Raw genomic sequence first — 18,741 nt, 5'->3', positions numbered from 1 at the left:
GACTTGTGGCCCACACAGGCAGTTTTGGGGAATTGCAGCAGGGCAGTCAACACCCCCCTCCACCCGAGCCCCAAATGTGCCAAGCTTGTGGGCTCTACGGCTCATCCCTGCCACTACCAACAGTGGACAATCCCAGTTCCAATCCCAGCCTGCCCCACGCCTGCTCTGGACTCACCTCAGCCATAGTAGACCAGTCACAACCTGCGTGCACACCTCCAACCCTCGCCCACATTGCTCCTGCTCCAGACCGCCCACCCACATTGAGTACTGGCAGCGGTCGGGCAGAAGCTGCTGCTTGGCATGAGAGAAAAATGGCCCCTCCCTCTTACAGTGACTAGGCTGTTCTTGCTACAGCTACCTGGAGCCTGCACCCAGGTTGCCCTGCTGAGCCTCTGCCACCATCACTGCTGGGGCAGCAGCAGCAGTGCAGAGGAGATGCAGGGCAGCACGGGTGCAAGCTATGAGCGGCTGCAGCAAAAAAGGACCCAGCAGCAGGGGAGGAACAGTTTTTCTTTTTCATCGAGCAGCAGCTTCTGCTCGACTGCTGCTGCTGGTGCCATTGGTCAGCGTGGGTGGGTGAGTCCAGAGCAGGGTCGGGGCTGTGCATGCGGGTCTGGCTGGTCTCCTCCACTGGGCTAAGTCCAGAGCTGGGGCGGGGTGGGGCGGGATCGGGGCTGTGCGTGGGGGAACTGCCAGTAGCACGGTGCTGGGACCAGTGGCAGTGACAGCTGGAAGGAGCCACTGCTGTCCAGGCTGCCTAGAAGGGCAGTCTAGCCACAGCCCTGCCGCATTCGCAGGGATGGCACGATGTGCCACGGGCTGGACGGTGCCCGAGCCAGGCGGGACCGAGGAACAGACAATGTCTCTCCCCATGCTGGATCTGGCCTGTGGGCAGTATTTTGTGCGTGCAGATGCACATGTTACACCCAGGATGGCTCTGGAGAAGTAGAAGATAAGCTGGAGCAAGTTCCTTCAAAAAATGTACACCAGTCTATTGGGATATTAGTAGTCAGGCACTTTTGCTGACAGCAGCTACGTAAAGCAAAGAATACATAGGCATACACGGTACCGGGTGGGAAGGTGCCACAGCCCCTTGCAGTCCATCCTCCAGGTTTGAGGGCAGTTCCAGAATCCCGCATCTCTACCTTTGTGTGGGGGTTTTATAGAGTTCAGGTTGAAATTTCTGTATTCCACCCTGTTTGTCTGAGGTAAGGAGCGCTTGGCCAATAGAGCGGAGAGCAGGGAAACTGAGGCGAGGCCTGGGACTGTTCGTCTTTCCGGAGGTCACCTCATTAGCATTGCACGTGATTACTGACCTATACATCTCAACTCCCTCAAGACTTCTCTCACATACTACTCATGGTGTTTCAGACTGAACAGCTTCTGGGATCAGAGTATTGGGAGGGAGGAGTAATGTAACGTAGCAGAAGAAGGGTGAGGAGTGTTCAGGACTCCCTAAGAATCCTCACCTTAGACTCGAGCAGACACTCGGTACTTTAGCAATGACGGAATATGGTTCTGCATCGAGGGGCCTCGTTTGTCCACTAAGTATAATCATTCCAGATAAAAATTGCCAGATAGTTTTTCTGAGAGTATGAGTTGGGGTGGAATAGTTTTTTTTGTTTTGTTTTGTTTTTTTACCTTTTAGCCAGTAGCATTTCAGCCTGGATTTCCTTGGCTGATCTCAGCATATCCAGTGTCCCATTTGTGGCTCTTGTTGCTCAGCCCTGAAATCGCTTGGAGTTTGAGATGACTTTTCTTTATACAGTTTCAGCTGTGTGTGATGGACGTAGAGAGTGTTTGTAATCAGTCGTGTACGTTATGGAGAACCAGGTACTGTTTAATCTTTTGACAGACAAGCCTACAGTTCTGTTATGGTGAGGACAGTTTTGAAGGTTAAGAGACAACATTCTAGGTAAGTAGCCATTCCTTTACTTATTACCAGGGATCCTGCTTTTCTCAGAAGAAAAAACAAATCACAAAATCTCTGATTAGCCCCCCAAATCCACCTTTTTTCATGATCAAAAGGAAATGCCACTATATATATATATATATAGGGATTGGTTGAACACTGTTTTATTGATATGTTTCCAATGTTAAAGCCACTTGGAATCTTACCAGTGCACAACCTCGTGGCCATTCCTGTACTCGTCACTCCCCACCCATGGCCCCTTAGCCTGCCAGCGCCCCTCAGTTGCCAAGCACGGTCCCTTGGGCCCTGGCAGTGCCCCTGAGTTCGCACCCACAGCCACATGCTGCACCCCAGTCGCCAAGGTTACTGGATCGGGGTCCTGGATGTGTCAGGCGGCCGCTGCTGTGGCCTGAGGGGGGAGCGGAGCACAGCTCCCGCTTTCATTGATGGCACAGCCTGAGTAGAGCCTGTGGGGGGTGCGTGCGTGCTATCTGCTATGGGCTTGGGCACTTCACTCTGTTGCCCTTCCCCTGGGGTTTCTGGAGCCCAGTGGGCAGGACCCAGCGTGGAAGTAGAGAGCAGGGATGGGCAGGGAAGATTGGTGCTGCCCCTGCAAGTCCCACGCTATCATGATGAGGCACCCTGTGCCTACCCAGCAGCAGCAAGGGGAAGAACTCTGTGCTGCCACCCCCGGTGCTGTCTGGCGGGCAGGGGGCAACTTGCTGTGGTAGTGTAGGGGTCACGGTGGTGGCACTGAGCTTCTGTGCCCTATATTGCCCTCCTGTGCCAGCTCTCACCCGCTGGGCCACAGAGGCTTTGCAGGGTTGGAAGACCAAGCCTGCAATGGGCAGCCTGCCCCCAGTGTGCACAAATCGGAGGCATGTGCACCCCATCCCCCCAGGAGTGTGTGCAGTGGCAGGCAGTCAAGCCCTCTGCCCACTCCTCACCTAAGCCCTGTAGCTGTGTCTTGCAGCCCCAGGCCCCATGCACGGGCACAGCTGGGCAGCAGCCCCAGCCCTGCCCAAGTCCCTCACTCCCTATTTATGGGGGCCTCAATTCACTACCTCCCGCTGCACCTGACTTCCCTGTGGGGACCCAATCTCCAGGCTGTGGGCAGGTGTGTACATGCTCACACGCGCATAGCAACCCTTTGTGACCCCTCCTTCTATTCCCCCGAGAGCCTTGCAGGATGAAACTCTGGCAGCCTGCAAGGAGAAACCCACCGGTGGTCATACTGTTCCCCTTTAAAGGAGAAAATCTGGATTTCTCTCATCTAAAAGAGAAAATCTGGGGGGGCTGGGTGTCGGCAAATAAAAACCTAGGATTCCGGACTAGCCCAGGGATTGACACGACACCTCGTTCGATGAGTGACAGAAAGGCTTTATTTACTACAAGTATTTAAGATCAAGTCAAGTGATTCCAAACCAAATCAAAGTCCAGTAATTAGCTATAAGGTGATGATTTCTTGCCAAACAGGCGGTCTGTTTCTCTTCAACTTCTTGAGTAAGTTGGGCGCATCAGCAAGCCGTGTCAGAGAGGTTTTTCACTCCTGAAACGCGCGTGTGCTGCTTTACTGCTTTTTTTTATACCCTTAGTTTAGCATGTGTAAATCAAGACAGAGTCCCAAACAGTAATTGACAGGAAAAACCTGCTGATTACTGGTGATCAGAAATTTCTAATTTGAACGAGTTACCTTCTTCAGTAACAAGAGGTTATTCAGTTTGGAACATACTGAAAAACTGATTAACCGCTAGGAAAAACGTACTAAATCAGGAGGAGACATCTATTACATATGGAGAACGTCTTTCGGCACATAAACATGAGTTAGTTGCAAAAGAAATATTTATCATACTAATTAATCAAGGATAGACATTTCATACGGTTACACACCAGACAACTAAGAGTCTGCGTGAAATCATCCTGAATATAGCCAGATAAGGTGGAAGAAATGCTTCATAATTCCTTCTTAGATGGCCTAGCCATGAAATCGCATCGTCTTGCATTATGCAGTTAGCATTATTATTCTGTATTTTAACTTTTGTGAGTAGGGCCAAGCTTAGCATGGTTTTCAGAGTCATTTGGGGGGGGTCCTTAAGGTGACAAACTGGGTTTTACTGCATTTTTCCTTGGCAAATGGAAACCCTGGGTCCCTGCCAATTACCCTTTTTGTATGTAAAGTGAAGACACAATGACATTTCCCAGTGACGCTCCAGTCCCTCTGAGCCGGTAAAGGATTACAACCCTCCAAACTGGATAAAGCGGCTGGAGACAGGGCTATAATATGCACTTTTATAGATCACACCTCGAGGCATAAGAATAAACCCTTTGTGCTATGCCCACCTAGTGACTTGTCACACCACAATACAGATTGTCAAGTCTACCAGCTGGGGAGATGCAGGAGGGAGGAAGAGGCTAACAGCAGGTTGTCTCCACTTTGCAAAGGTCTTTGTAGTTTCCCTTTGTTTAAACCTAATTTTTACGTGGGCTTTTCAAACCGATAGTCCGATGGGTGTCACGCAGACTTGTTTTGCTGAAACTTTGGGAATGAGACTGAACCCATTTTTCTGTGCACTTGGGACATGTCGATGGCTGGGGCCTGTGTCCCTGGGAAAATTCCAACTCTGGAAGGGAGGAACACTGCTCCTCTCTTTCCTTGCCTGCCTGGGAATGCTCCTTGCCTTGTGTTTGTTAAACTCTGCCATTTAGACCTATTTTAACTTGTAACAGGGTCACAAAACCAAACGCCAGTTGCTGCTCATAGCCGCTGTTTCCCACCGTTCCAGAAAGCAGCTACTCGCTCTTGGTCTTGTCTGGTATTAAAGTCTTGAGAAACAGATTCTTATTCCACTCTCTTTGGCCATTCCTTGGGATGTAAGTGTAGGCTCATGGCTTATTCATTGTATGCCAGCTTAAGTACGTGTCATTTGTAAGTTAGGCTTCTGGTAGGTCCGTCGTCTGCAATAGTCAGTGTGGTCTGTCAGGCCCTGACCATATCCTCAGCCTACACAGGGGGGAATCTGTCTGCAGCCTTCCTTCCCCTTTCCCATCACCACCTTCTTAACCTCCCTGCCTCTTTACTTGTTCCTCATTTCAGGAGCTGTTGTGTCCCAGTGCTTCTGTTCCCTGGTGCTTCCCCTGGGTACCCACCCTGTCTCCTATATGTGCTGGAGGACTGGTTTAAGGAGATGCACAGAGGCGCCCACAGAAGTCCTGTGTGGTCATGGGTTTACAATGAAGACTTGCAGCTGTGTGTTGCTGGGGTGTGCCATGTGTGAGCTGCAGCTGTCAGAGGAATGCTTTGGAGGAATGTCGCTCATGAAGGGAAGCAAAATTGTTCTGCTCCCCCCACTGAGCTTTACAGGGTGATACCTGTGAGACATCACATCCCCTGTCCAAACCTGAGCCATCTGAGCAGGGGAAGTGGCATGGCAGAGGGGCCAAGATACCTGGGTGACAGCCCAGAGTGCGAGTTGAAGGCTGCAATGGAAGCGCTCAGAGTGTGGCCTGTCAGATTCCAACAAAATCTGTCAAGAATCGCATGTAGCTTATCACAAGGACACGAAAAAGAAAAGCAGGGCCCATGGTAGAGTCTTACTGCATTGGTCAGTGATTGGGGGTGAGGAGGCTACATGTCCTTCCTTCACTGCTTGTCTGTTGACTGTCATTGTTAAAGGGCCAGGGTTGGGGGCAGGGGCATTCTTGGCTTCTTGGCCAAGTGCCTGGGGGAAGGAAGGTTCAGGGGGTCAGAGGTCAAAGTTGGGTGAGGGTTCAGCAACCCCAGACTGCCCAGGTCTCCCCCTGCCTCCCCCAGGGCTGGGCTAGCCGCTGCTGGCAGTGACCCTGCCTGGAGCAGTTGGCAGGCCCTTGTAAGCAGCCTGCACTGCTTGGGAAATGTGGGCTGTGACACCTTGGTTTTTTGGACTGTGGTAAGAAAGCAAACAGCCTTGTAGTACAGGCTTCAATTGTGGGACTGCACCCTGTTTTTGAGACAACCCCCCCCCCCCCCCCAGGAGCTTATTTCTTGTATGTCCATGCAGGATAGTTTGAGGGAGGGGGGAGGGAATGGAAGGAAGAGGCATGGATGAGACCTGCATCTTTCATTCAGCAAATTTCAGTAAGTAATGTTAGTACTACTAACATTATGCCTGTTCTGATACTTACTATTATTTGTTTTCCCATGTACTTTGCCAACAAAGAATCTGGCAGGTCCCAGTAAGGAAAGGAAGTTTCCAAACAGGTGACAGAAGAAAGAAACCAAATGATTTAAGTACGCAGGTGATGTTGTTGTTGTGAAGGTCCAGGAACCATGGGGGAGGCAAGATTTTTTGTGATGTCTTGTGTGGCACTAACAGCATGGTTTGGACGGACAGAAGCAAGGTTTTAGGCATCCTAGTCCCCTTTTTCAGTCCTGGTTCCTTCCCAGCATCCTGAGGAAAGGTACTGTCATACCCCAAAGGTTGCCTGTGTCTATGCCCATCTTACAGTTGGTCTGGTAAAACAGGGGTCAAAAAACCTATGGCCTGTGGTCTGGATCCAGCCTGTGAAGAAAACTGGTTCTAACCTGTAGCAGTTCAACCAAGGAGCAGCACACTCCAATCGTGACAGCAGCAGGGACATCCCCAGCGGCCTGTTGCCACTGCGTTGTTTGTTCTTTGTGCTGCAGCAGAAGCAGCCTCCCCAGGGTCTCGGCCCCTGCCTTTTTCTTTTGAGTCCTTTCACAGCCTGTGGAGATTGCTGGGGAGCAACCTGTCACGTCAGCAACGGTGCACAATGGCAAAAGAACGGCCCTTCCCTGCAAGGAAAGATTGCACTTAACTCCAAGTGAGCAGAGCAGAGCATCGACACAGAGTGAGATGCTCATCTGTAGGGTAGTCTGGCCTTGCCGTTGCTAGGAGTGCCCAAGTAGGGAGGCGCTGGAATAATTTCTTAGCTTTTTCCCTAGATCGCTCTAAGATGAGAGGGGAGCACTAAGCACACTTGGGTTCATGCATGCTCCCCATCATTTTCAGAAGCGGACGGCAGGAGAAAGTTTGTGGGCAGCGATAGCACAAGGCCACGCAACCAGGCTGGGGAACGTGGGGCTCTTTCCTAAACCAGGAGTGGCAGGAGTTGCACAGCTTTGCCAGGTGAATGCTGTGCCCGAGTCCTATATGTTGCTTACCTTGGCTCCTGCTGCCCTCTCCCTCCCTCCCTCCCTCCCTCCACGAGCACAGGTACAGCCTTTCTTAAGCCCCTCTCACTGCTACCTGGCCAACTTTTAAAGCAGTGGTTCTTGCCCTTTTTCACTCTAGAACCCCCACCATCCTGGTCGCTGACTCAGAGAGTCCCTCTCTCCCTCCTTCCTGTTCCTTTACCCTGCCCCCAGGCAGCCTTGCAGCGTTTCTCTCTACCTTGCTGTGACCCTTTAAACTCTTGCAGAGGAACCTCTCTGCTCCCTTTGGCTGGTGGTGTAGACAACAGGGAGGAAAGTGGGGAGCCTCTTCCTGTCCTCCCCTGTCTTGGAGGCACAGTGAGCAGAGCTAGGGTATAAAGATGGACGTGGGCCCTGTACAGCAAGCGGAGGCTGCTTCAGCACTGGACCTGAGGACGAGGATTGAGCTGAGCACAGTTCTTGTTGACTGGGCAAATGGGGAAGGTCGTGCCTGCTGTGAAGGGTCCGGTGGACACCTCGGCCTGTTCTCCACGCTTTTTCTGTGGGCGGAGCGGGTGGGTTGTCCTGCAGGCAGTTGGGTCGAGGACAGGCTCCTCCGGCATGGCACTGCTGAAAGCACTTTGGCAAAGTTGAGGCTCAGCAAGGGCTCCCCATACTGCTGCTTGGTTCCTTAGTGTCACAGTACCGTTTTGGTTTCTGAGTTCCCCCATTTCGTGTTCTTACAAACAGCTCGCTGCCGCCGGGCCTCGGCCGAGGAGACTGCGGCCAGTCTGCGCTCAGAACCTCGCAGGCTGACACGGGCACAGAAATGACGCAGCTACGGCTCCCTTGATGATTACCCTTGAAATGCAAAAGGCAGGTCCCACTACAGTGGCCACCCAGGCAGCTAAGAGGCAGGAGACCAAGCTGCAGCCTGAGCTTGCCTATCATACCTCAAAGGTCCCCCAAGCAGTAGTGCAGCACCACACACGTTCTCCCCCGCGGGGTGGGAGGTGGTGGGTCTGACTGGCAGCAGGTCTGGAATTGGTGCAGTTTCTCTTGCCTTTGCCTTCCAGCTCGCCCCGTCTTGCAGACACCCGAAGCAAAGGTTTGTGGTAGGAGCCAGGTGGCAACACCTGGGGGTTGGGTTTAAAGCTGTGTGCCGGGTAGTGGGGCCTGGGCCAGGTGCTCCTTCTTGGTTGAGTGGGTTAGGTGCCTCACCCGCAGAGGTTTTGGGGGCTATGGCATTAGCGCCAAGCTGGGGTCAGGACGGGTGCTGGAAACGAGTGCTTGTCGCACACGGCCACGGAACAAGACTGTGCGCAGCTCTGCGTGACAAGGTGGCACCTGCTGCGGTGATGCCTGATGCCCGCTAGCGCTTCCTCACAGGTAGGACCTGCCTGGGGCCTGCGCAGCCGTCAGCTGCGGGACCGCGTACCTGCCTGCGGCTGGGGTGCGCCGAGAGCCGCAGCGGCCCCTGCCTGGCGCTGAGGACGGCGCTGGCAGAGTCTGTAGTCCCGGTCTCTCCGCCCGCCCCGGGAGCTGAGCCAGACCCAGCGCGCACTGCCCTGCGGCCGGGCCGGGCCGGGGGGGCTCTCCCTGGGGGCCTGGGCGGGATCCACCGGGCCGCCCTCGGGTCCCGGCGCGGCAGCGGGAAGCCGAGGTGCGGCTGATGCCGCCGGGGCAGCGCTGGGCGGTCGCGGCCACTGGGCCCGGTTTGTGCGGCGGGGCCCGGCGGCCCATGCGGGGCCGCCTCCCTGCGCGCCCGGGGCTCTCGTCCCGTGAAAAGCCGAGCGCGGGCCGGCGCGGCACGTGACCGGAAGGGGCTCTGGAGGCGGGAGTAGTGTGGGCTGCGCTGCGCCGGGGCCGGGGAAGGAGCCGCGCTGCGGGGAGCGCCGGGCTCCTGGCGCGGGGCCGCCTGTGCGGGCTGGGCGTGCCCGGTCCCCCGCGCCGGGGCGGCGCTGCCCCGTGTCCCCGCGCTTTGTTCGTCCCCGTTTTCGTGTTGTTAAACCGCCGCTTTCTCTGCTCTGCTCCCAGCCGGCGGGCGCGCTGCTTGGCGGGGTGCTCTCCCTCGGGGGCTTGGGGCCCTGCTTTGCTGGGGCCGGGGGTGTTTTGGGAGCCGTTGGCTGAGACCTGCCCTCGGTCCGAGTCCTGGCCTGGGAGTGCTGTTAATTGCCCGCGTTAATTGCCTCGAGTCGGGGCGGGTCTTTCCGCCGCGGTGCCTGGTCTCCGAGGAGAAGGGGGCCGCGGGGTCTGGGTGCGAGGAGTGTCCCCTGTGCCGGCTGGGCCTTCCCCTGGGCCCCGGCCCCTGCGTGTCCTGGGCCGTGGCCCGAGGTGCCCCAGGCGCACCTGGCCTGTCCTGCCTGGGGCCCCGGGGGTCGGGCGCGGGAGGCTTGACACTGCGGGTGCCGGGAGCCAGCTGCGGCCGGCTGGTGTCGGGGCCTGGCAGAAATGCGTCTCGCGCGGGGTGGGGGTGAGCAGTCCCGCTGTGGGGCGGCGTCCTGAGCTCTGCGCTCGCAGGCCGCCGTTTTGCAGCAGGGGCCTGCGGTGCCCGGGGCTGCTTCTGCCTGTGGCCCCCGAGAGCGTCTGCCCTTGTGTGTCAGCCGCTCCTAAACTCCTTTGTGCTGTGCTGGGTTAACTGCTGTGTTTAATGCTAGTTTACTAGCTGCAGCCCCCAAAACGCTAGGAATTACATTTTTATTCCAAAAGTATTTATTGAAGTCCAGGATTTTTAGGTACCCTTTGAGTGCGTACTTTAACACAGCGTCAGCACTTATTTCAGGTGCAGGGCCACTCACCAAGTGGTGGCACGTGTTGCAGTCCTGCCCCTGGCTCGGTGCCCTGCCCCTTGGTTGCTCTCCTGTGGCTGCGAGTCCTATCCCGTAACCCTGACCTTTGCCACTGGAAGTCCCTCTCTTTGCTCCCTGGAAACACTCCTTTCAGGAAAGGGTTTTGTCATCTCAGAAGCAGAAAAATACCGAGTTATATTCTAAAAAGAGAACATCTGCAACGACGACTAATTTTATTAAAAAAAAAAAAAGCAGTAATCTGATTTCAAGAGTCACTCTTGTGCTCCCCGGGGCGCTGGAAACCCATCCAGCCTGAGCTTCTCTGAGCACAGCCAGGCTTCCAGAAACCGGTGCACCATTGGATCCAGCAGGTGCAGCCTGTGAGCTGGGGCTGCAGCCGTGCAGCTAGCACCCTGCCTGGGCAGCCTTGAGGGAAACAGCTGCTGCGGAGGGAAGCACCCGCCCCCTGCAACTCGGGGGCTGTGCAATGCCCAGCAGCTCGTATTGGCAGGCTCTGCTGAGGGGTGGGGGGGCAGTGAGGGGCCTGATCTCTCTTCTTCCCCCTCCCCCATCCTGAGTGCAGGCTCCAGAGCCCTCTGGTTGTTTCGTTAAGCATTGGGATTAGCTGCCGAGATAACCCATCGGAGCGCTCTGGAGAGAGAGAATAAGCCTCTGAAAGGGGAAAGCTTATAGAGGGGATGACTGGTTCCTATGGAGAGGGTGCGGGGTGGAATAGAGCTGCTTCTGTAACTCTTTGGGTGGGAGTTGTTCTGCCCTTGGTGCTGTGAGGACTGTAAGTGGAGTTGCTTGTAAGGTTTTTTTGGTTGTGGTGGGGTTGGTTGGCCTTTCTGCCAAAGTTTCTAGGGTCTGAGAAGCAAGTGTAATGAAGAGACCTAGAGCTGATGAGTCGTGGAGGGTAGAGGAGGGAGCAAGAGGCTGGGTTTGCGCTTCTGGATTCCCTGTGGTGAGGCCTGTGCCCTTAGCTGCCTTGGAGTGGGACATGGTCACAGCCTGGGGGAGGTGCAAGCTTCCTTGGATCGGTGTGGGGTTGTCTTTGATTTGTCAGTTTGTTGCAAGGCACAGGGATGGCTTCTGGGAGCTTGGAGACACTGGGTGGTGGGGCCTGGATGCGTGTGTATGCTGCTTGGGAGGGATTTCCCCTGCCTTTCAGTCTGCTCTTGATTGACCCTGTGGGCTCTGTGGCTTGTTTTGTCTTTCAGGATCCTGGCTGTTGTGGAGAGACTTTGGGTTGGAGATGGATGCAAAGAAGTGGAGGCGTGCCATGGTGATGGAGGATAGAGCAGGAGGAGTAGTGTGATGGAAGGTGGACTTACCTCAAGCGGGGGTGGTGTTTTGAGTGGGGGTGTCTGGGTGGGCTGGGAAGTCCCTGCTCTGGGTTGGTGTCCTGAGCTGCACGCTCCCAGGGCAGGGCTACTCAAGCGGAGGGCCATGGCACCCAGGAGTGCCTCTGAGATGAGTGGTGTACGGGCTGGGCTGGCTTGGCCCAGAGTTGCTCTGAGTCTGTGCAAAGATGGGGAGTCTCCAGGTTGCGGTGGGACAGAGGATTGGGTCTCTGCCTGGCTGTACCTGTTGCCACATGCCTCCTTTCAGTGCTGGGAATTGCATTTATGTCTCATCTCTCTGGGTGTGTCACTGGTCTCTGTCTTTGTACTTCTGTTTTGAAAAATCACTGCAGCACTTGTTACTTTGTTCTTCCCAGGACTGAAAGGAGGGTTGTGTTTGCATGTAAATTGATCCTCTCACTTGGGAGGGGTGTAGCTGCAGCCCCCTGCGGTTTGTTAGTGGGGCTAGTCCAAGCTGCTGTTGTACCCCTGGTTGGGAGGGAGGGGGTGCTGTCCCGTTGGTGCTGTGAGACCTGCGCATAGCGCTGCAAGTGTTAATTGCTATTGTTCATTTTTGGTGGTGTGGACATGTTTGGCAAGATGACCAAAGTCTGGTCCTGAGTGGAGAAGAGCTGAGGAAGAGGTGAAGAGCCCTGGAGCTGGTATGGCGTGGAAGGAGTTGGAGACGGCCTGAAGCCATGCTCACGTGATCACCTGGAGCGAGGTATTTGCTTCTTGTGGGTTGCAGCTCTGGATGGAGAGATACTGCAGTTGGTAAGGGGTTGCTTGGAGCAGTGTGGGGCTAACTGCTAGACTCAGACATTCGTGCTTTGCCCTTTGATGTTTTTCATGCTGAGGCTTTTCTTTTGCGTCCTCAGCAGGTGCCTGCATCGTATCTGGGAAAGGGATAGCAAGCATGAGGACTGATGGCGCACAAGGACTGAAGGCGCAGCGTGATGCCAGGTGTGGTGAGTGCTGGCTCTCGGGGCTGAGGCTTTCCCCTGCTGTCTGCCTACCCTGTGCGTGCCCATAGCAGTGTGTTGAGGTGCTCCCTTGGCTGGATGTGTGGGGTGGGAGTTCCCCCAGTGGTTCCCTTTGACTGTGTTTTGTTCTTCCACTTGGGGTGAATACCTGTTCTCTGTATTCCAGGGTCCTGGTGTGCGTGGAAGGAAAGGGTGAGGGGGCATGGGGACCGGAGCCAGAGGATCAGGATGCTAGAAGGTGTTTTGTGTTTGGGATGGCGGGTATCTGGGTCTGGTGGGAAGGCTCAGGCAGGGTGTTGTGGGGATTGAAGTCCCCCTCCTGTCTTGTGGTGGCATGCTCTGGCCAGGGGTCCCTCATCTGGCTCTACATGAGGCTTGAGCACCTGTGCCTGTTCCTGCTACTAGCTGTTTTGGCTCCAGGAGCTGGGTTTGGTCTGACATTTGGGTGCTGGTGTCTGGCCTTGCCCAGGGTTTGCTGCTGTAGAAGATGGTGCACGTCTCTGCCTAGCTGTTTGTCTTGCCACAGGCTCTCCCACTGGTGCCGGGAATGGCTTGTTTTGTGTCCATGTGCCTTTCTATTTGTATTGTCTTCCAAGTCGCTGCAGCGTTTCTCTGCTTTTCCCAGAACTAGCAGGAGACCTGTGATTGCATGTCTAAATTGCTTCCTGTGCTTGCTGTAGGAAAGCCCTAGGAGGACTCTGCCTGCACCCTTGCAGCTATGGGGGGGGCGGGTTTAAAAAAAAAAAGGAAAAGAAAGGGTGCCCATGGGGTCTTGGCAGGGTGGGGCCACTGTCCCCAGCCCTGAGTTGCTGATAGTGGCAATTTCCTTTTCTTTGTCTCTGTATGTGTGTGGAGGAGCCATCTTCTGAAGGCTTGAGGGCTGTGGAGCAGACTCTGTGAAGATGAAGTGAAGAGTCCCAGAAATGGTGCAGGAGGAAACGGGCAGCCCTGTTGTGACTTCCTGATTTGCGTGGTGTGAGGCCTCTTCCCCTGTGGCATCACCTGGCTGGAGTCTGCGGTGGGTCTGAACTGTCTTGCAACAGTGTGATGCGTTTGTCTTCCTGCCTGACCACTTCTTCCACACTTATTTCATGTTTCTAGGAGGTTTTGTGTGTGTAGCTTTGCAGGCGGTGCGTCTCCGCTCCCACTTCTTGCTGTGAGGATGCCTGGATAAGCAGCAGCATGATTGTGGCTGGGGTGAGTAGTGCCTGTTGGAGGTGAGGGCTCTCCTGCGGTGGCTGTCCCCTGTGTCGGTTAGCTGAGTCCTTGATTGCTTGTAAATATGCACCTCAGGCTGGCCACAGGCATGCCTTTGTGAGCGGAGTTAGTGGATAGGGGGGCTGGATGTATGCTGGGGGTTTGGAGAGGGGAACGTCCCTTATCTCTGAGTCGGTGCCCTTGCATTCCCTCGGTGGGCTGATGAGGTTTTTGTTTTTTTTCCAGTGGCCTCAATGTTGTGGGGGAGAGGAATAGAAGCGAGGCTTCTGCGGTGGTGGTAGAAGATGGAGGAACTGGATCCCGAAAGGTGGGCTGGGTTAAAGTGGGAGGCTGGGTTGCGTTTTCCCTGGTCGTGTTTGGGTGGGGAAGGAAACGCCTTGTGCGTGATGGGGTCTGGAGCTCCGTGCTGTCTGGGAAGTGATGCTGAAGCAGGGACTTGTGGCCCTTAGGGATGCTGCAGAGCAGGGGGTGTAAGCCTGTATTGGGTTTAGTTTGGTGGTGAGACCTGACTCCTTGTAAAGGCTGGAAATTGTCCTTGAGTATATTAGGGGTTTCAGTGTTTGCCCCTGGCTTCTGGGTGCAGGTGACAGCATTGGATGTGCTGGGACAGAGGAGCGGGTGCGTGAGTGTCCGCCTCTGCCTGGCTGTTGCTGCTGCCACTGGTCTCCCTTCAGTTCTGGGAATTGCACTCTGTCCTATGTCTCTGGGTGTGTCACTGGTGTTTCTTTCTACTTTGATATCTAAAATCACAGCAGCACTTCTTCTTTCTTTCTTTGCTCTTCCCAGAGCTGGAAGGATAGGTGTGTTTGCAACTGAATTGATCCCCTCATTTGGGTGGGCTTTGACTGCACCCTGTGTGTCTCGCGTGCGAGTGGGGGTGTTATGCTTTGGGTGTCCTAGGCTGCTGGGGGTGGGGGGCGTTGTCTCTGCTGTCAGTACTATGAGACGTGAATACTGTTGCGTGTAGTAATTGCTTGTTGTTTTGGGTGTGATGTTAATATGTCGAGCGTGAGTGGAGAAGAGCTGAGGCGAAGAGACCTAGAGCCAGCGCTAGGTAGAAGCGGGTGGAGGAAGCAGGTGGTCGTGCAGCCATGCTCGCTTCTGGGTCACCTGGAGGGAGGCCTTTGCCTGTTCGGTGGACCTGTGTGCACGAGCAGAGCCTGCAGTGAGTAAGATGTTACTTGGAGCGGTGTGGCGTGGTCTTCCCACGGGGCGGTTGCTTGTGCTTGGCCGTTTTGTTTTGCAGTGACGTTTCTTGTGTGCCCTCAGGAGGTCCCTGCCTCCCCTGTGTGGAGAGGATGGCAAGGAGGGAGGAGAGTGCGCCAGAGGAAGAGGAGCGCGATGCCAGGTCCCATGAGTGCTGTCTCTTGGGGTGAGGCCCTTCTCACAGATGGATGGGTGCACCCTGGGCAGGCACGTCTTGGAGAGCTGTGAGCTGGGGCCTGGGTGTGTGTGGTGTGAATTGTACCTGTGGGTTTCTTCTTCTGTTCACTTGTCCCCTTTGGGGTGACTGCGTGTTCTGTCCCTTGCAGGGTCCTGACCTGTGCAGAGGGAAATGACTGCCGGTTGAAGGAGTGAAGCTGAGCAGCGCCCACGGAGGGTGAAGCAGGAGGAACTCGATGCCACACGGCGTGCCGGTGCCGGATGGGCAGGTCTGGCAATTGGTATGAAACGGCGTGGGGCGGTCTAGGGTTTTTGGAGTCTGGCAGTTAGTTTTTGTTTTGCTCTTTGTTGCTAGTTGTGCTGAGGTTTTTCCTTGGCTGCCTCAGCAGGTGCCTGTCTCCCGTATGGGGAGGGGATGGCAAGCAAGGATGCTTGAGGGCTGCAGGAGAAGAGTGATGCCAGGTGTGGTAAGTGCTGGCGGTCAGGGGTGAGGCCTTTCCCCTTGTGCCTGTGTACCCTGTGTGTGCCCTTAGTGGTGGGGAGAGGTGGTCCCTTGGCTGGACGTGTAGGGTGGGAATGCCTCCGCAAAGATCAGGACCCTGGACTGGAGTTCAGCCCAAGGAGCAGAAGTAAACACAGGAGAAGGAAGCCACTGAGGAGAAGGGAGAGGGCTAGGGACTGGAGCAGAGCAGTGGTAAGGGAGCAAGACGAGCAGGATGCTAGAAGGTGCTGTGGGATGGTGGGGGTGTCTGTGTGTGGTGGGAAGGCCCTGGTGTGGGACGTTGTCATGAGTTCAATTAGTGCAAGCAGTTACGGTCAGCCAGGGTTTCGCGGAAACTGAGGTTTCCCTCGTTTCTTGCGGTGGCTCGCTGTGGCCAGGGGTCCCTCATCTGGCTCTGCGTGAGGCTTGAGCATCCCCGCCTGCCCCTGCCGCTAGCTTTTTTGGCTCCCTGGGCTGGGTTTGGTCCAACATCTGGGTGCCGGTGTCTGGCTTTCCCAGGTTTTGTTGGGGCAGGAGTTGGGCGTGCGTCTCTGTCTAGCTGTTTGTCTTCCCACAGGCTCTCCTACTAGTGCCGGGAATGGCTTGTCCTGTGTCTGTGTGCTTTTTTGTTTGTCTTGTTGCGTTGAGAGTTGTTGCAGCATTTCTCTCCTCTTCCCAGAACTGGCAGGAGACCTGCGTTTGCACATTAAAATTGCTTCCTTTTCTTGCTGAGGGAAACTCCTGAGCGGTCTCTGGCTGGATATTCACAGCTATGGGGGGCGGTGGTAAAATAAATTTGCTTGGGAGTGTTGGCAGGGAGGGTGCACTGTCCCCAGCGCTGTGAGGCCTCTGAGTTGTTGATAGTGGCCATTGCCTCTTTTTGTGCGTGTGGAGGAGCCATCTTGCCAGGGCTTCAGGCTTGTGAAGCGGACACTTGGCAGAATAGGTGAAGAGACCCACAGGTGGCAGCGGAGGAAATGGGCAGCCCTTTCACGCCTTCCCATTTTGTCTCGTGTGAGGCCTCTGCCTCTGTGGCATCACCTGTTTGGAACCCGCGGCGGGTTGGAGCTTCCTCGGACCACCGCGACGTATTTGTCTTCTTGTCGGACCGCTTCTTTGCACTTGCTCTTTCATGTTTCCAGGTGGTTTTGTGCGTGTACCTTTTGCAGGTGGTGTGCCCCCTCCCCGTTCCAGCTGTGAGGTTGAGTGGAGCATGAGCCGCACGGTTGTGGCTGTGGCGAGTAGTGCCTGCAGGAGACGAGGGGTCTCCTGTGGTGGTTGCGCCGTATGTGTGGTGGTTGCTGTGATTGGTGACTCCTTGATTGCTGTGAATATGTGGCTCCGGGTGACCACAGGCAAGCCTTTGAGAGCTCAGTTGGTGGGTAGTGGGGCTGAATGTGTGTGGTGGGGGTTTGGAGAGGAGCTTTCTTCCTCTGAGTTTGTGCCCTTGTGTCCCCTCTTAGAGCTGATGAGGTTGTTGTTGTTTTTTCAGCTGCGTTGATCTCGGGGGAGGAGGATACAAGGGCATGTTGTGGCGTGATGATGGAAGGTGGAGGAACAGGATGGTGAAAGGTGGGCTGGGTTAGAGTTGCAGGGGTGGGATTTGCCCTGGTGATTTTCAGGTGGGGGAGGTAATACCTAGTGTGGGATAGTGTCTGGAGCTCCATGCTTCCTGGGCAGTGATGGTGACGGAGGGGATTGTGGGCACCAAGTGTGCTCTAGAGCTGGGTGGTATAACCCTGGATTAGATTTTACCCTGGTTGTGAGTTGTTGTGTTTGTGTGAAGTCTCAGAATTGCCCTTGGCTATATAGGGTTTATCCCTGGCATCTGGGTGCAGATCTTGCCCTTGGATGTGCGGGGGTAGAGGAGCGCATGTGTGCGTCACTGCCTCTGCCTGCCTGTTGCCGCTGCCACTGGCCTCCCTTCCGTTCTGGGAACTGCACTTTGTTCTGTCTCTCTGGGTTTGTCACTGGTGTTCCTTCCTTGTTTGTTTGTGGCTTTTCTTCGTTTTGGTTTTTTGTTTTAATCACTCTAGCACTTCCTTTGTTCTTCCTTTGCTCTTCCTAGACCTGGAAAGAAGGCCATGTTGGCACCTAAATTGGTTCCCCCTTTGGGGAGTGGCTTGACTGCACCCTGCCTACTTTGTTTTGGGAGTGGTTTGGAGGGGAAGGTGTCTTCCCTCAGTACTATGAGATATGAATACTGTCCCATGTAGTAATTGCTTGTTGTTTTGGGGTAATGCCAATGTTTGGACCGTGAGCAAAAGAGAGCTTGAGCTAGAGGAGAAGCGACGTAGAGCCGCGACCATTTAGGAAGTGGAGGAAGCGGGCGGCTGCGCACCCGTGGTGACTTCCGGGTGGACTTGGGGGCAGAGCCTGTAGCGAGTAAGATGTTACTTTGAGCGGCATGGGATTGTGTTCCAGTAGGCCAGTTGCTTGTGCTTTGCACTTGTGTGTGGCTTCAGGAGGTGCCTGTGTACCCCTGTGTGGAGAGGAAGGCAAGCAGGGATGAGACTGGGCTGGAGAAGGAGCAGCGTTATGCCAGGTTGGGCGAGTGCTGCGTCTGGGGGTGAGCCTTTTGTCCTGGCTGGATGGGTGCACCCTGGCCAGGCATGCCTTGGGGAGCTTTGAGCTCAGGGCTGGGTGCGTGGGGTGGGAATTGTACCTGTTGGTCCCTCTGTCTGTTCACTTGTGCCCCTAGGGGTGACTGCCTGTTCTGTCCCTTTGTAGGATCTTGTCTAGTGTGGAGGGAAGTGAATGCTGGTTCAGGGAGTGGAGCTGAGCAGTTGGGGAGGAACTGGGTGCTGTGAGGTGTGTTGGCATTAGATGGGTAGATCCAGTAGTAGGTAAGGAGCTTGCTTGGAGTAGTCTGGGGTTGTGAAGTCTGGCAGGTATTTCTGCTTTGCCCTTTATGGGTCTTTGTGGTGAGGTTTTTCCTTTGTGCCCACAGCAGGTGCGTGCCTCTGGGATGGGGAGAGTTAGGGTTAGGATGCACGATGGCTGGTGTGGCAGTGTGATGCCGGCTGTGGTAGCTGCTGGCTCTCAGGGCTGAGGCCTTCCCCCTGCTGTCTGCCTACTCTGTGCAGTGTGTTGAGGTGTTCCCTTGGCTGCATGTGTGGGGTGTGAATTCCCCCGGTGGTTCCCTTCTCCTGTGTTTTGTTCTTCCACTTGGGGTGAATACCTGTTCTCTCTATTCTCTAGGTTCCTGGTGTACATGGAGGGAATGGTGAGGGGAAAGGGTAAGGGCCCCTGAGGATCAGGATGCTAAAAGATGTTTTGCGTTTGGGATAGCGGGGCTGTCTGGGTGTGGTGGGAAGGCTCAGGCAGAGTGTTGTCGGGTTTGAGGTTTGCCTCATCTCTAGTAGTGGCTTGCTCTGGCCAGGAGTCCCTCATCTGGCTGTCCATGAGGCTTGAGTATCCCTGCCTGCCGCTGGCATTAAGTGTTGTGGGTGCCTGAGCTGGGTTTGGTCCAACATTTGGGTGCTGGTGTCTGACCCTCTC

The 18,741-nt window shown here is 55.2% G+C and overlaps 2 long non-coding RNA genes across 44 annotated transcripts in view; one reads left to right on the top strand and one right to left on the bottom strand.

Annotated features, from left to right (window-relative positions):
- LOC132243405 (uncharacterized) overlaps positions 1 to 18,741 on the top strand; it is a 58,496-nt gene that overhangs the window by 19,972 nt on the left and 19,783 nt on the right. For 11 of the 43 annotated variants that reach the window (XR_009454977.1, XR_009454973.1, XR_009454958.1 and 8 more), the window contains exons 1-8: positions 9,020 to 11,899; positions 12,054 to 12,143; positions 12,325 to 12,396; positions 13,014 to 13,355; positions 13,602 to 14,541; positions 14,646 to 14,748; positions 14,909 to 15,040; positions 15,146 to 15,226. This is a non-coding gene — a long non-coding RNA (uncharacterized LOC132243405). Of the gene's footprint in view, positions 1 to 1,768; positions 1,916 to 5,006; positions 6,027 to 6,703; positions 7,039 to 9,019; positions 11,900 to 12,053; positions 12,144 to 12,324; positions 12,397 to 13,013; positions 13,356 to 13,601; positions 14,542 to 14,645; positions 14,823 to 14,908; positions 15,041 to 15,145; positions 15,227 to 18,741 lie in introns of those variants that run through there. The other 32 variants (XR_009454951.1, XR_009454944.1, XR_009454947.1 and 29 more) reach the window with 27 other exon arrangements.
- On the bottom strand, positions 3,272 to 7,393 carry LOC132243406 (uncharacterized). Its single transcript, XR_009454978.1, has 2 exons — positions 7,303 to 7,393; positions 3,272 to 6,704 (listed from the first exon to the last, which is right to left on the bottom strand). It is a non-coding gene; the product is annotated as an uncharacterized LOC132243406 (long non-coding RNA).

Source organism: Alligator mississippiensis, chromosome 9 (assembly GCF_030867095.1).
Source record: "Alligator mississippiensis isolate rAllMis1 chromosome 9, rAllMis1, whole genome shotgun sequence".
Classification (NCBI taxonomy): Eukaryota; Metazoa; Chordata; order Crocodylia; family Alligatoridae; genus Alligator; species Alligator mississippiensis.
Note: the sequence above shows the minus strand (reverse complement) of the source record. Positions and strands in the feature narration are given on the sequence as shown.